Source organism: Platalea leucorodia (assembly GCF_965183815.1).
Source record: "Platalea leucorodia genome assembly, chromosome: 4".
Classification (NCBI taxonomy): domain Eukaryota; kingdom Metazoa; phylum Chordata; class Aves; order Pelecaniformes; family Threskiornithidae; genus Platalea; species Platalea leucorodia.
In genome coordinates, this window is record NC_138826.1 from 108,357,012 (window position 1) to 108,373,117 (window position 16,106).

The following is a 16,106-nucleotide window of genomic DNA, read 5'->3' on the forward strand; positions in this document are numbered from 1 at the left end:
AAGCTGAACATACTGCCAGATTGTTTTTGTGTTCCCTGTGCAGCTATGGGCTAATGACTGTTGCTGTCTTTTGCTTTCCTGAGTGCATGTAAATCACTCGATATAAAAAGGGCCCATAAAGCTACCCACAACATAGGTCTCTCAAAGACCTACCATCTTAGATTTGCTTGAGTTTCTAGAAGTATGAAAAAACATTTAATCTCAGGAAAGTCTCAGTGGGTGATTGCTGAGGCTTCTCAGCGGCCTGGGTTTGAGTAAGTGTATCAGCTTTGAACTCTTGATTGTCATGTGAAGAACTTCAGTCCACCATCATAATTTCAGACAAGTAACTGATCCATGAAAGCTCAAGTCTTAATTTTATCCTATTGATCATTTATAAATGGCAAGAAAATTGCTAAAATGTAATGTTATTTAAAAGTCTAAATATGGGAAAGGACAGATGGTCCAAAGATTCGGACATTAAGCTGAGATGCAGGAAGCTTAGGCATTGTAACATCTAATGTCTAAAGTTTGAAAATTTAAAATTGTTAAGCTTGGTTTCTCATTTTAGAGTTAATTTTAATTTGATTATTTGTTACCTTGTGTAACTGTTTTGGGTGCTTGAGGAATCTTTTTCCTATTGAAACAAAAGTTATTGCAATATCTAAGTTGTCATTAACTAAAAGTGGTCATTTACAACTTCTTTCATAGTCATGAAAGAGAACTGGAGGTTCTCCTGCTTGCAAGCACTGGTGTAAACACTGGTGTTTTCCTTCCCTACTCCTCTCTCTCTCCATAGGACTAAAGTAATGTATTGGACATTCTTTGTTAATAATATTGATATAATGGTGACTGTACATAATGGATTCTACCATTGGTTATTTCTGTTTTATTTCAACCAATTTTTTAAAGTCTAATTTAAACAAAAATCTCTAATTAATGCTTTCTACACTATGTAGGACGTAAGTCCTTATCAAAGTAGTTCAGATATCAGTTGAAGTAAATCAAGAAATTACCTTTTTTATTTTTTATTAAACATATCTTCCAATAAAAAGATTTCTTAAGCTTCTTTTTCCCACCCCTTCCTACCCCTTCCTGCCCTTCCCTTTTCATTCTGTTTCTTTCCACCCCTTCCCTTACTGTCCCTGCCCCTTTTCTGCACCTTCCCTTTCTCATTCCCTTTCCTGTTCTGCCTTCCCTTATATTTCCCCTTATCCTTCCCCTTATCCTTCCTCTTTTTAATTTTTATCATGAATCTAAACACAATAATATTTAACTTAAGAATCTTCCTGCTCTTTAATCACAAACATGCAGATGATATTAGCTAGATAGATAGCCAGATAGAAAGGAAGGAAGGAAGAAAGGAAGGAAGGAAGGAAGAAAGGAAGAAAGAAAGAAAGGAAGAAAGAAGGAAAGAAGGAAAAAGAAAGTGATAGAATGACATTGTAGAGAGAGTGACATGATCATAATTTATTATTATCAGATTTACTTCCCCTTTCTCTTAATTTGACTCGGTCTGCATTCAATTCTCCATCTGTATTCAGGAAAACCCTTAAGAATGTGATTATATTTAATTTATTTAAGACTAATTGATTTTGGTAGGGTTTTAAAGCACATCCTGTGTATTTTTAACATGTCTTCATCTACAATAAATTTGATACCCATATGGTATCTATGGTTTACAGTTATGTTCAAGAATTCTTCAGATCATCAGCAACAAATATTGAAATATCTCACAGTTTCCAAACTCAGTTCATTCTTTGGTCATCCACAAAATTGTGTGAGGAATGGACAAAGGATTAGAGTGCAGCTAAGACTGCTCCATGTCAGGCTGTGGTAATCTTCATCTTTTCTATAGCTTTATCTATAGACTCTGTACAGTCTCTGTAACCAATGACTGAGCAATTTGCTAACAGTGTTTTCTGTTTGGTGGAATAAAATACTTTGATGCTATTAGAAGCACTTTAAGTACTTGAAATTTACTAAAACTACAGCAATTGCCTTGGACTTCACATTGCATTGTTCCGAGTCATCCTGAAGCTGGAGAGATTTGTTAGTTTTTGTAATAATTCTCAGGAATGGAACTGGTTGGCTTCAGAGAAACTTTTCACCAACTCCTCTCATTTTTGCTTACTTCACTAAGCCCTGGCCCAAAATGATTTAGTAAAAAATTAATCTGACCTCCAGCTACATTTTCTTGTGGGGTGCAGCTTGCACTTGATATCACTACTGAACACTTGCACAGCTTTTCTGGGGTGATTATCCTCTATATACACTTCCCCAGAAATAAAGTAAAACTCATGTATGACAATTCTTTGTTTAAAATGAAACAAGCATAATTCTTCTGTGTATTCTTTTTTTTCTCCTCAGGGGCCATCAGAAGATTAATAGATGATTCATGGTGTGCTCCCAGACTATCCATTTCCCGCTTTCAAGATACTGCTTGATTTCTAGTTAAAATAAGATGATTTTTTTTTTTTGCAGTCCACTAAAAATAATCAAAGTGATGTCTGTTTAGGCAATGAATAGTTTTTCTTTGGCAGCAAAGCATAATTTGATCAGATTTTAAGGCTAGGGAGTTTTGGGGTTTTTTTTTGGTGTTTTTTTTTTTTTTTTTTTTTTTTTTTGTCTCTCCTTGTGGAAATTTGGAATAACTGAGCTTTTAAAATTCATGATCTACACTTTTGTGTCATTATTATTGCATTAGCATGAAATTATGGCTCTAGTTAGTCATAATTATACTCATAATTATTCAATTTATCACTATAGGTCCTCCTGGAAATTTTATTGGAGGGGTTATTAACGTTAATAAATTGTTTTTCTTCATATCCATATTATTAATTCACCTCATGTGTGATATGAACTATCAGCCATAAAATTATTACAAACTCTGTTCTCTGTGTAGCTGATTTAATGATGGAGATTCTGATAACCTTTAGCCAGTTTTCTGGTACAGCTGTTTGTCTTTTTGACCAAAGGTAAACAGAGGGACATAGGTGGACAGTGAAATATTCAGTCCCAAATGTACTCAAGACACTTGACCGAATTATTTCTTTTCAGCATATCAGTCTTTCTGGTTTTCTAAACTTTGTGACAAAAAAAAAAAAATATCTAAGAAAATCCTGATTTGCATATATCAATATTTCTATGCAACAGTCCATCAGTTTCACCTCACAGATATATCTGGTCAAATCCACAGAAATGCTTGGCAGAGTCCAGAATAGCCAACAGCCTCTGAGAACTGGACACTCACTGCAGAACCCAACTCTAACTTGGCAAGTACTTTCTTCTGATGCTTTGAACTTGAATACACAGGTGAGTCTTTACAGTGCCACAGGGCTGTTTGCAGCTGAGCTGTACCCAGAACTGATGTACTATAGATGCATCAGTGTAATTGTTAAGAAAACATGGAGTTAGCTTTCAGAACCTAAATTAGTACTCTGCATAGACCTGCACTATTAGAGCTACCTCCACATTTTCTGAGTCATATTCCCTTATGTATTCCTGTATAAATACTTACACATGAGTATGTGTTATAGATACATACCTACCCTGGCTTCTTTCTTTCCCACCTACTGCCCTTCTGACAATCTTACTAATAATTGTGAGGTTCATCATTGTCTGCTAACCTTAATATGTGATATAAATGAAGCAAGACACCCAACTCCATTTTCACACAACAAAATTAATATCCAGTTATTCGGTCATGGTTTCAAACTTTTTTTTTTTTTTTTTTCATCTTTGAAGCATGTTGATTCATCCCAAAATTGAAAATTACTTAAAAAGATAAATCTTTCTTGGGATGGAAAAAAATAGCTATAGCAAAATGTTTTTTTGATATATACGGCAGAGGGCAGAGGAACAGTCATTTATTACCTAGTCCTGTGGTTCTTTTAGAACAAATATCAATACCTGCATTACTGTACAAATTGATTTTTTAATTGTCAATTCCTAGTTCTTTCCAACACAAGAGGTCAAAATGTTGTAATTGACATATAATCTTTCATTTAATAAAACTGCTGGTTTATGTTAGATCTTGACATTGAAGCTGGGACTTTTGGGTTTGGAGTACTTTTTGCTATTCCCTCTTTCCACTTGTTTTCATTGAAAATCTTTAATTATAATTTCTAACACTTTCATACTTAAACAAGGAGTGTGACTGATCTGTAATTCTATAACACAAAGGTAGATGGGAGAAAGGAATCAAATTCAAAACATAGACTTTTAAGACTTTTAAAATGTGGCCTCAAATAATAATGTGTTAAATATTTTTGGTGGATTTTCCTGAGTTCTGAAGAATTTATTAACAGATAAATTACATATGTAATACTTTTATTAATACTTTCTATGTAGAAGTCTCATTGTAGAGACTAGCATGGAACCGTAAAACAGATATTTCCTCCCATATATCCACATATTGCATACTATCTGTTTTATTTAGCAACTAAATTATTCAGAAACTTATATTTAAGTTAAAATTATTGCAAATCAAAGGCAAAAGAAAATAATGATTAAGACATAAAATGACAATTACTTCCTCTCTAGATGTTAACACCATCTATGCTTTACAAAATCATGGAAATATGAATACAAACAGAATGATTAGGGTAACTAAAACTGAAAAGAGAAAGCATCTCTTTATTTCAAGTCCTCTGTGAATGAGCTTCCAGTCTGAGTACAAAGGTTTTGTGGATCTGCTGTGGTTCCTATTAGCCAGCTCTGAGACAGTTACATCTTAACCAGAGCATATATAGATAGATACATTCATGCTATGTTTGCATTGCCAGATGGAAATTTTGTACATGCGTGTACCATTCTGACTTTCTTTCTCAAATTAGTGTAGTACTTTCCAAACAAAAATAATCATAGAAATCATCCCAGTGAAGGAGCTCTCTAGGACATTTAATATATGAGAGCAGTTGCTGGAGGATTCTCTGCCAGGGAATCTCTAGATGTATTTAGTATATTTATTCACTTCAATTTATAATACCAAGCATTTGTTAAGCCCTTGTCTGAACTGGCTGAGCCTTGCAACTTTGGGACAGATAAAGAAGAACAAATTAAAGATGCTTCTGTAATTGATATTGCTGACAAGAAAGTGTCACTGGAGTTACAGATGGATTCAGAGCTGACACTGAGAAAAAGGTATTCAAATAGTTCATGACTAAGTGCTCATTGAGAAGCAAAGTACAGATCAGGGAATAGCAGAGGAAGCTGTTGGTGGTCAGTTTCAATCTAAGCTAGACAGGAGGAACATGAAGAATTTGAACTTGAAAAAAGGGCTTGCAGGGAACCGGTCAATAGACAGACAAGTCAATAGACATCCAAATACAATCAAGGAGAAAGCTGGCCCGCCTTGAAGAAGATAGGTGGGCAATGTAAAATGGAGGTTAGTTTAGAGGACAAGAATACTGATAGAGATAATTCTCAGGACAGAGAACGGGAGAATAAAGATTTAGGAACTGAATGCATGAAGAGAAAACACCTGATATACAGTCACAGGTGAAACTAAAATTGGAAGGAAAGACTAAGATAAATGCAAATGCAGAATCCACATTCATATTGCAGAAAACAGAAACAGGCCTAGCTTAACAGATAAAATTACAGACAATAACTATAAAAGGTGATACACTCCAAGAGTGTAAATAATTAAAAAAAAAGGCAAGCAATTTGTTTGGCCAAAGAATAATTCATAGCAAGCCTTGTAAGGAATCACTCTGGGTAATTAGGAAACCAGATTAAATATACTTTTCCCAAAGGATGGTGCTAAAAAGGCTACAGGTATTCTGGATTGTCCATCTGACCACTATAAGTATAATCACATGCAATCACACCCCATAATTTTGGGGTTTGTATTCCAGTATAGGATTCAGGCACTTAAAAGACATTTTTTCACCCAGCTCATAAGAATCTAAATCTTTTCATGGTATTTTATTGAATGTAATAATAACTTAGGAAAAAGTTTATATTTATCTGCAGAAAACAGCCATGAAGCTCCTCACACTGGAAAAGGGGTTGCATTTGGACCATGTGAACACAAGGACAGACACATATGGAAACTGCAAGCCATCTCCCAGGCTACAGTTTGGCCTTTCTGTTTGAAATAACAACATACAGAAAACCGACAACCTCAATAACCATATCTCACTATTTCTTAGAAAAAATATTCATTTCCTGCTGTAGATGGGGATTCCCGAATGTTTTTTTCTAGCACACCATATGTTACAAAATGAGTTACAAATACACATTTAGTACCAAATAGTATTGTACGCCCCCTGAACCTTTTCAGATAACCTGGCAAGCTGTCTCTTAAGTCCAGTTGGTGATTGGCAGTGGCGCTCAACTGGTGAACAATGTTGTGTGCCTTCTTTTTTTTTTTTTTTTTTTTTTTTAATATATGTTACTGGAATGGTATAAAGAACAAAACACACTGCAAAAAGAATGTCATTAGAGGAAGATCTCTCTTTAGGTTCATAGAGCTATTTATAAATAGAAATTGTTTCAGTGTGAAAGTTTTTTTTCTGAGCAGTTGAAAATAGAATATTATATTAGGGTAGCCTCATACTAAAAACAAACCCCCAAAATCTCCAGCTTGAATTGGGAAAAACTATCAGCTAATACAGATGGTAAGAAAAAAATAAGGTGGTACATTAATATAATTTAAATATTAAAGGCCTCTCCTTTAGGGGATTAAATAACAGTCAGTTTGACTTTGATAAAGAATCGAGAGAGTCACTGGCACCAAAAAAAGGAATATATTAGAACAAAGAAGTGGTCTTGTCCCTAAAGCAACTCTCTCCCTCTCCCTTTCCCTCTCCCTCTCCTTCTCTCCCCCCCCCCCCCCCCCCCCCGTTCGACCTGACTAACTTTCTTCCAAAGAAAGACCATTCACCTCCAAGGGATTCAAACATTGTTATCAAAGGGAAAGATGAAATTTCAGGCCTGCGTCAGTGACATTTTTAATGACAAAATCCATAGGAATAGAAGCTATTTACACTTTATGAGGAAAAGAGAACAACAAATAAAGCAAGCTCCTTTTTTCATCATTTGCAGTCCTTACGTTGTACGTCTGATGTGTTAGACTGGGGCTTCAAAACCTTGAGCACAAGGCTCATAGGAAGCCTCTGCTACAGAGAAGTGGGGACGTTAACTCTGACAGAAGGATTCCTTTTCTCCCATCCTGCCCGTCAGAGCAATACAAGGCTTCCTGGCTTCTTTGCAGCGACTTTGTTGCTCTTAAAACGGCTAAGCATGACTTTGTGTATTATTTCAGGCTTCCTTCCTTCTGCCTGGTAAAGCTGATATCTAAGTGAAAGAAATATCCTGGGCCTCATAAGGTATCTGCTACACATCAAACTTGCCTTCTTGAGCCTCAGGGTGCTGTCTCCACAGAGCGAGCAAAAAGTGCCTGAGGCTCTGCTGTTTTGGTTTTACAGTAGCACTTCTGCTTTCAGCTTCACAGACTATAGCTGGCAGCTTTTGTATTTCTTTCCAACTCCCAATGAGTTTAGTATTATTTTAAAATATATTTACATGCATCTTCTGAAGAGTAGGATATTTCATTTAGGATTTTTTTTAACTATATTTTTTTGTTCTGAACATATCTTATGTTGCTTTTCCAATATACTTGTTGCAGGCTTTTTGCATCCTTGTTCCTAGTACAGCATCCCTTCCAGAAAAAAAGGGTTGCTATGCTAAGTGGAAAAGGATTTCTTCACTGAGATTACTGGACACAAAGAGCTCTCTAAAGTTCTCCCTGGTTCTTTTTCTCAAAATGTCTGTTTGCTGCTGGAGTACATTACTGCATACACCATTTTACAGGACTCTAAAGTGTGCTCCTGGAAGTACATATGATTGCTAAGGGAAAGCAAGGGGTTTGCTTGGCATTGTACACATCTGAAAACAAGCAAGAGGTACTTCAGTTGTTAAGTCCAGCAGCAGCTTTTATGTATGTGTATACATTTCGTAGAAAGGGAGTGAGTGATGTTGAAAGAAAGCTCTCTTTTTTAGGCAGAAATAATATTATCTGAAGTTATCAATATTGCCTACATTCCTCAGCAACTATTATTTTTTTCTTCAGTTTTGATGGCCAAATTATGACTTGCCCAGGAATATGGGTTGGGCTAAATTGTTCCTTACTGTTCTCCTTAAAACAAACACAAGGTCCAGGGTTCCATATGGAAGAATATTTTTTCTGTGGATTAAATTTCAGTTATCATCTTATTTTCTGGCTATTACAAACTCCCACCCAGGCAGATCTGCAAAATGGATATTTGAAATATTATTTTTGCTGTTAACTGTGGCTTAGGAAAGTGAAGTCTATCGCTCTTCATAAGGGTTGCTGTAGTCAGTCCCTTCCTGATAACTGTTCTTAAAATGAGGCTGTGGAAATGAGGTGTCCTATGAGATGGATGGTCTTCTTTTCCTGCTTACACTAGCAGCTGTTGCTCTGTAGTCTGACTTCCTTTTGTATCTCCCTGGGATCTATGGCCAACCCAGCTATAGGACACAGTGCAGCACAGGCTTCCAATGTTTGTCTTAGAGCTTTTTGACTCTTACAAAGCAGAATACAAATGTAAAACCATGCAGTCATTGGTATGACGTAGAGGAGTTTAAAAAAAAAATAATCAGGAAGTCATTAAAATTGCGGCAAATAAATATATTGGTGGCATAAGGAAATGTCAGAAAGTATAAACGAAACACTCTTGTTATCAAAGGCGCATTGCCTTTGCCTATCTTCCTCCATCTCCTTTCATTTGTTTCATAAAGAACTTGTTTAAAATCCTGGTACAATTTTGCAACAATATACAAAATACTAATAAATAAGCTGGTAACTGCAACAGCTAGTACAATGCAAAGAAAGAACCTAGTTTCCAGAAAGATGTTTGTAGATAATACAGTACTTCACAGCATGAACTCAGATGTCTGTGACTGTTTTTATTAAAACCTGAATCTCTGTGATTAAAGGTGGTTTCTCTACTTCAAAAGCTGATTCTAAGGCCCCAATGAAGTTAATCTGTTTTATATCCACATTATATTGCACATTAATAATTTTTGTAGCTTGTTGTATATCAGGCATATCTAACAAAGCAACATAATCTTGTGAGTTTTCCATTTAGTGTGAATTACATAACTTCTTTGGACCAAAGGATAAGGTCAGACTTACTGTTTTTGTCCTCTTAACCTTTCCCATACTTCTATGTGGTTTGGAACATCTGACTTATTAGAAGTAATACACACATGGAGACTATGAACATTAAGATCAGTCTCTCAGATAATAGGTAAAGCAAATTAGAATTGAATTATTCGGGCATTTTTTTTTCCTTTAAAGACTTCAGGATTTTTTCTTTTTTTGCATGTGATACATAAAACATTTCTTTAATAACTGTAATATCTAATAATTATAAAAATTAGTGATGTATTTACACCCGTAGGGTTTTTGACAGATCTATGGTGTTCCCTCAAGCCCAGGTTTTCTGTCAATACCAAACCCAAATATGTTTTACAGGAACAGCTGGAGGACATTTTCTGGAGACAGACACTCCTATTGGTGATTTTCTATACTGCTATTATGGCACTCATAGGATAACAATTGGCACACCTTGCAGGACATTTGTATGAAAAGCAAGCATGTCACAAAATGTAATATACACACAGCTGACTAGAACTAGCCCATTAAGCCTCAAGGGTCACAGCCACTGGAGTCTCGCAAGCAACATGAAATGGATATTTAGAAATAAAAATTGTATAATTAAAGAGAAATGCTCTTGATTAGTTTATAACTTGTTTATATTTTTCTATTTTCTTGTCTTCTTTGACTGTCTATCAGCATATCTTTTGAGATTTTTCATGTAAAAACAAAAGATAGTATTTCTTAGTGGGTTCTATTGGTTTGGTTTGGTTTGGTTTTTTTCCTGTCTGTGACCTTTAGGTTGCATCACTTCGAATTTTGCTGTGTCTTACAGAAATATGTTTAAAATATCAAAAAATTGTGCAATTTGTATTCCAGTATTGAAAATGGCTAATAGTAACTTAACACATTATAATTTAGGAAAGGCCTTTTAATGTACAAAATGGTATAGTTATAACATGAAAAGCGTATTTAATTTTACACAAGTCTTATTTGGATCAATTTATTTTTATAATCAGTATTTCTAAATAATGTAAAAAGTAGACCTTAGTTGATCTATTAAAAAAATTACAAACACTTATTTTTATTTCTTTTGTCAGTGCAAATGTGCATTTGATGCTTGATCTCGTTTTGAAAATGTGGCATTGAACTGATAATGGCCATAGCTTGAAAGGACAATAGTATTTTAAACATCTTTTTAAGCATATTTGGGTCACAGCCACCTCAAAAGTATTTATGAAATGATATAGCTTGAAGAAGACTTTTTGTGGTATCCATTTGCTTGGCTTCATACTTTCCCAGAAGACAGAATCATGTACAAATTCAAGGAAGTGGAAAAGCAAACATTAAAACTGAAGCTCTGGATTGCCCACATCTATTTTAAGACATTTAAGTAGAGAATTAAATACCAGAATATTTTATTCCACAGTTAATCTCCACTTCCATTACAAATTTTGTCACAAGATGAATTAATTTTATACTATTTTCTTTTCTCATTACACTCCTTGACATGAATATAGTCATGTCCTTTTTCGAATGAGCAGATACTTTCAGAACTCAGAATAATGCTGCCTCTGATGCTCATACACAGTAACTCCAGAACACATTAAAAGAAGTACAGTTGTATCCAAATCACCATGCAGCTGAGCAGGTATTTTTATGTGTCCACAGAATACATCAGAGGTTTCCTTTTTCTTTTGGTGGTTGGCACTCCTTTGATTCTGTTGCTAAGGCAAATATTACCATCTGATGGCCACATGCTCTTTCAGACATTTTCATTATGTTTCAGTACCTGGTCATTGCCTGCTTCTGGAAACAGATTTATCCTCAAGAATGGATTTCATGACTTGACAATCTCAAGTAAACAGAATGGATTTATACATTTTCAGTGTTCCAACAAAACAGCACTGTGTGCTCCCTTTGTTACCATCACTGTTTTGTTACTGTTTCATGTTTTCCAGCATTGCAATGTCACAGTACTAGTATTGTTATTTCTTTTGGTAATAAGTAGCTGGCCAAAAGTCAAGCCACATAAATTGGATTCAGTTATGGGAGAAAATGGTGCTCAAGCCCACTGTTTTGTTTTGTTTTGTTGTTGTTGTTATTGTTGTAATGCTATTTATTTAAAAGTCATGTACAAAGTCCTGCTACTCTGAACACAGCACAAATCCAAGAGAAGGTAACTGTTGTCAATACTACAGGAGAAAAAGAGGTGCCATTTTTCAATAATATTTAAGTTAAAAACACTCCCACATAACTACATTTCCTGTCCAGGTGTTTTTCTGTATGTTCTATCCTTCCTGCACTGCCTTTTTTTTTAAATCAATGTATGCCCAGTGAGATCACTGACAAACCTATGTTAGAACTGAATCTTAGACCAACCTCCTGCTCAAAACTCTGGGATATCTTCAAGGCTAAAGGAGGCTGCTCAGGGCCTTCTCCAGACAAGCTCTGAAGATCTCTGAAGACAGTGATTCCCCAGCCTCTCTAGACAACCTCCTATGAGGCTTAACCCCTCTTCTGATAAAGCACACTTCCTTATCCTGTAACTGAAGTTTTCTTTGCTGCAGCACTGTGACAATTGCCTCTTGATCTTTTGCTATGCATCTCTGGCAAGGGTCTGGCTCCATCTTCTCTGTAATTCCCTTTTAGGCAGTAGAAGACCTAGTACCTTTCCAGGCTAAACATACCCAGTTCCCTTAATTACTCCTTTTATGTGATGTGCTTCAACTCCTTAATTGTCTTGTTGGTCCTCCACTGGTTTATCCCCAATTTGCAATCTGTTTCTTCTGCTGGGAGACCTGAAACAGGACAACATATTCCAAAGGTGGCCAAGTCGAGGGGAATAATAACCTCTCTGGACCCTCTGCTATGTCTTTGTTCATGTAGCCTTCATCACTTCAAGGGCATGCTACAAACTCATACTCAATTTGCTGCCTACCAGGACTCTCAGGTCCTTTTCTGCAGATCTTCTCCCCAGCCAGTCATTCCACATTTCTCTATTTGTGCCTCATCTGAGGCATCTTGATCCATGGCAAATGCCTCTGTTTTAGGAAGTTGTGGTGAGTTGACCCTGGCTGGACGCCAGGTGCCCACCAAAGCCACTATCGCTCCCCCTCCTCAGGTGGACAGGGGAGAGGAAATATAATGAAAGGGTCCTGGGTTGAGATAAGGACAGGAAGAGATCATTCACCAATTACCATCACAGGTAAAATAGACTCAACTTGGGGAAATCAGCTTAATTTATTACCAATCAAATCAGAGTAAGGTAATGACAAATAAAACCAAGTCTTAGAACACCTTCCCCCTACCCCTCTCTTCTTCCCAGGTTTAACTTTACTCCCAATTTTCTCTATATCCTGCTCCACAGCGGCACAGGGGGACGGAGAATGGGGGTTGCGGTCAGTTCATCACATGTTTCTCCCGCTCCTTCCTCCTCAGGGGGAGGCCTCCTCACACTCTTCCCCTGCTCCAGTGTGGGGTCGCTTCCACAGAAGACAGGCCTCCACAAACTTCATCATAAGTCCTTCCCACAGGCTACAGTTCTTCATTAACTGCTCCAGCGTGGGTTCCCCACAGGGTCACAACTTCTGCTAGCAAACTTGCTCCATGATGGGCTCCTCTCTCCACGGGCCCACAGGTCCTGCCAGGACCCTGCTCCAGTGTGGGCTTCCCATGGGGTCACAGCCTCTTTTGGGCATCTACCTGCTCCGGCATGGGGCTCTCCAGGGGCTGCAGTTGAATATCTTCTCCACTGTTAACCTCCATGGGCTGCAGGGGAGCAGCCTGCCTCACCATGGTCTTCACCACGGGCTGCAGGGGAATCTCTGCTCTGGTGCCTGGAACACCTCCTCACCCTCCTTCTTCACTGCCCTTGGTGTCTGCAGAGTTCTTTCTCTCGCATATTCCTATTCCTTTCACCGACTGCTGCCACACAGGTTTTTTTCCCCCCTTCTTAAATATGTTATCACAGAGGCACTAACACTGTTACTAATTGGCTCGGCCTCGGCCAGCAGCAGGTCTGTCTTGGAGCCGGATGGCATTGGGTCTATTGGACATGGGGGGAAGCTTCTAGCAGCTTCTCACAGAAGCCACCCCTGTAGCCCCTCCGCAACTAAAAACTTGCCACGCAAACCCAATATAGAAGTAGCTCCTGGCACTAAGACAACCTGATTTTACACACAAGTGTAATTTTTGCCTACTGTTTTATCCTAAACACAGTTCACTCCAGGTCAATAAAATCAACTTTGAAAGTCATAGCCTGTTCCCAAACCAGCTGTTAAAATCTGACTTTAATAATCTTTTGTCCCCAAGGTTGTTGCCAGTTCCTCAGGAAGCTTCACCTTTTTCTTCCTATTCACTCAAACTCAGTTGTGGAAATTCCCATTTTCCAAAATGCATACATCTGACTGTTTCCCACCATTTTCACCTCTTACTCAAATTCCTGCTCCTTGGACCAGCCCTCAAAGACAAATTATATATTTTTGGCCATTAAAAAATCTTTTTCTCTCACTTAAAAAGTGAAGAACGGGAGTTTCAGCCGCTTGTTTCAGTATGTTTAATAGATGTCACTCTTTTGATATGGGACTCTAAATTGTTAGCATGGAAACAATACCCTAAATAAACTTTAATTATTCACCCAAGGCAATAAGGAAATAAGTAGTTAAACAAATTAGAGATGACACAACCTTTATTGTTGACATCTTTTCATAGCATCAACCCAAAACAGTGTCTCTTTCAAAGTCCTCCTTACTATACCCAATGTTGAAGGTGAGTTTTTCCCTGCCAGGCTTTTTTTCAGCTGTCAAGATGAAACTTCTTTTGCTGTGATCCTGAGGACCATTTATCTTTCTTCCCTGTGAACAGCTAAGAAAAGCGCTATCTTGAAGAAAATAGCAGTTCTTGTTACAACTTTTTAAAAATCTCATTTTCTATACTAATATTATGTTGAATGTTCAAGGACATGCCAGATCTTACAAGAAAATAGGGCAAGATGCTATTGATGATACCCCAATGACGAGCTCTTTCTTGTAAGATCATTTGGTTGGTTGGTTGTTTTCAGTGTGAGCATCACTTTTCCTTAATCAGCCTTCTATGGTTTACCTGCATTTTGCCTGGGTTAAATATAAATATATTCTAGCATTTGCTAAGGTATTTGCCAACTGCAAATGAAGAATAGTTTTACAGACACAACAGCTCTGGAATCTTTTTCAGTGTAGCTGGTTTATCACATTGCTTATTATACTTTGATTTACCCTATTACTTTTACAGTATTTCCCATATTGACTCCAAGGTTTACCACTGTGACTAAATAAGCATTTACTGTAACTAAAGAAGGTTTCACAGTTTCATTGATGTATTCAAATTTGGTCATGTCTGAGAGAACACTGCCTTATACAACTGCATGCACCTGTTAAATTCCTCATTTCTTGGAAGCTCAAACCTAACAGATCCACAAGAGTACAAAATAGGAAATTACACCTCATAGGAATGTCCTATGGATTGAGACTAGGAGATAATCTGAACCCAACGCTGATAGTTTTCATCATTTCTACACTACTTGCTCCTGTTGGCATTAAAAAAAAGTTACCCTGAAGCTTTACACAGAGGCCAAAAAATAACATTGTTTTTATAAAGTCTCTTGTCAGATTCTCCCTCTGTGCTAAATTCATAGTAATTAAAAGAAAAAATGTCTTAGAAGCAAATCACATTTACTGGATCTTCAGATTCAGATGTATGCTTCTAATTCTGCATTCTACATTTGCTTCCAAAATCTCATCCTTGCATGTACTCTGAGTGTTTTCCTACTCTTGACATGTATGCCTTTTCAGTATCTTTTTATTCTTTAGCTAGAAGATGATAGACTCGGGATTATACCTTCTGATATGTGTTGCACTGTAATCAAACTGTTGAAAGTAAAACTCTACTATATTGTATACAAATTTGGACTAAGCAATGCCATAGTCAGTCTTTGTTAACCTGTGGGGTTTTTTACGTTAGTGGGCTATGTTATCAATTCTTAGCTACAGAAATAGGAAGCCCATCATACACCCTTAAAAGAATTACTTTAATACTTTGAAAGTATTGACTTCTGAAGTTGTTAAGGATTGGAGGAACGTTTCTGGAGGGGATAATTTTAATGAGAGGCCAGAAATATTTGAAGATGGTTCAGAGAGCCGTTCCTTCACACACTTAAGTTACTTTCCTTATTCTGATTATTTACGGAACAAGTATTTGTTTCCTTAAACTACTCATGGCTAATAGAAATTGCACACAATTCTCCATTGCTTGTATGGAAACAATTCCTTTTCATCTTTTCCCTCTCTATACAGTCAATACATATAATTTAAAATAATGAAGCAAAAAAGCATGTCTGTGAAAGTACACACTATGACATACATAGGAATACCAATGTTTTAATTCTATTTAATATTATAAAGGGTGCTAGCAGGTATTTACAGTAGAAACAGTAAACAGAATGAAATTTAATTTAAACTGAATTAACTACAGCAGGATGACATCATTGTAATACATGGAAATGACAATCTGAGAAATAAACCAGAAAGTTTGTAGAAATTGGTCCAAAAATCAAATCCTCTATTTCTTTGTGCTCTTTTAAACTAAAGGTCATGTGCAAATATTATTGTTATTTATTTAAGCAAAATAATGCATTAAATAAAATAAAATTCTGACCAGAGAACAAAAAATATATTGAATCACAGGTCTTTTTATTCTTTTAAATCAGTATTATCATGCAAAAGAACAAAAACTGTAGTTTGGTAAATCACACAATGAAATCTGCAAATAAAGTACTGCCTAAAACATACTATTTTTAGTCTATGCTGTTTCCATTACATTTCAGCTTATGAATGAGGTCTGTAATGCTAATGTACCAATAAAAGTATTCTCTCGGTGTGTCAAACAGAAAGTGAACTCAAAATACTTTTTTCTCCATTATCACAAGTAAAATAATTAATTGCTTGAAAGTGACTTTGGT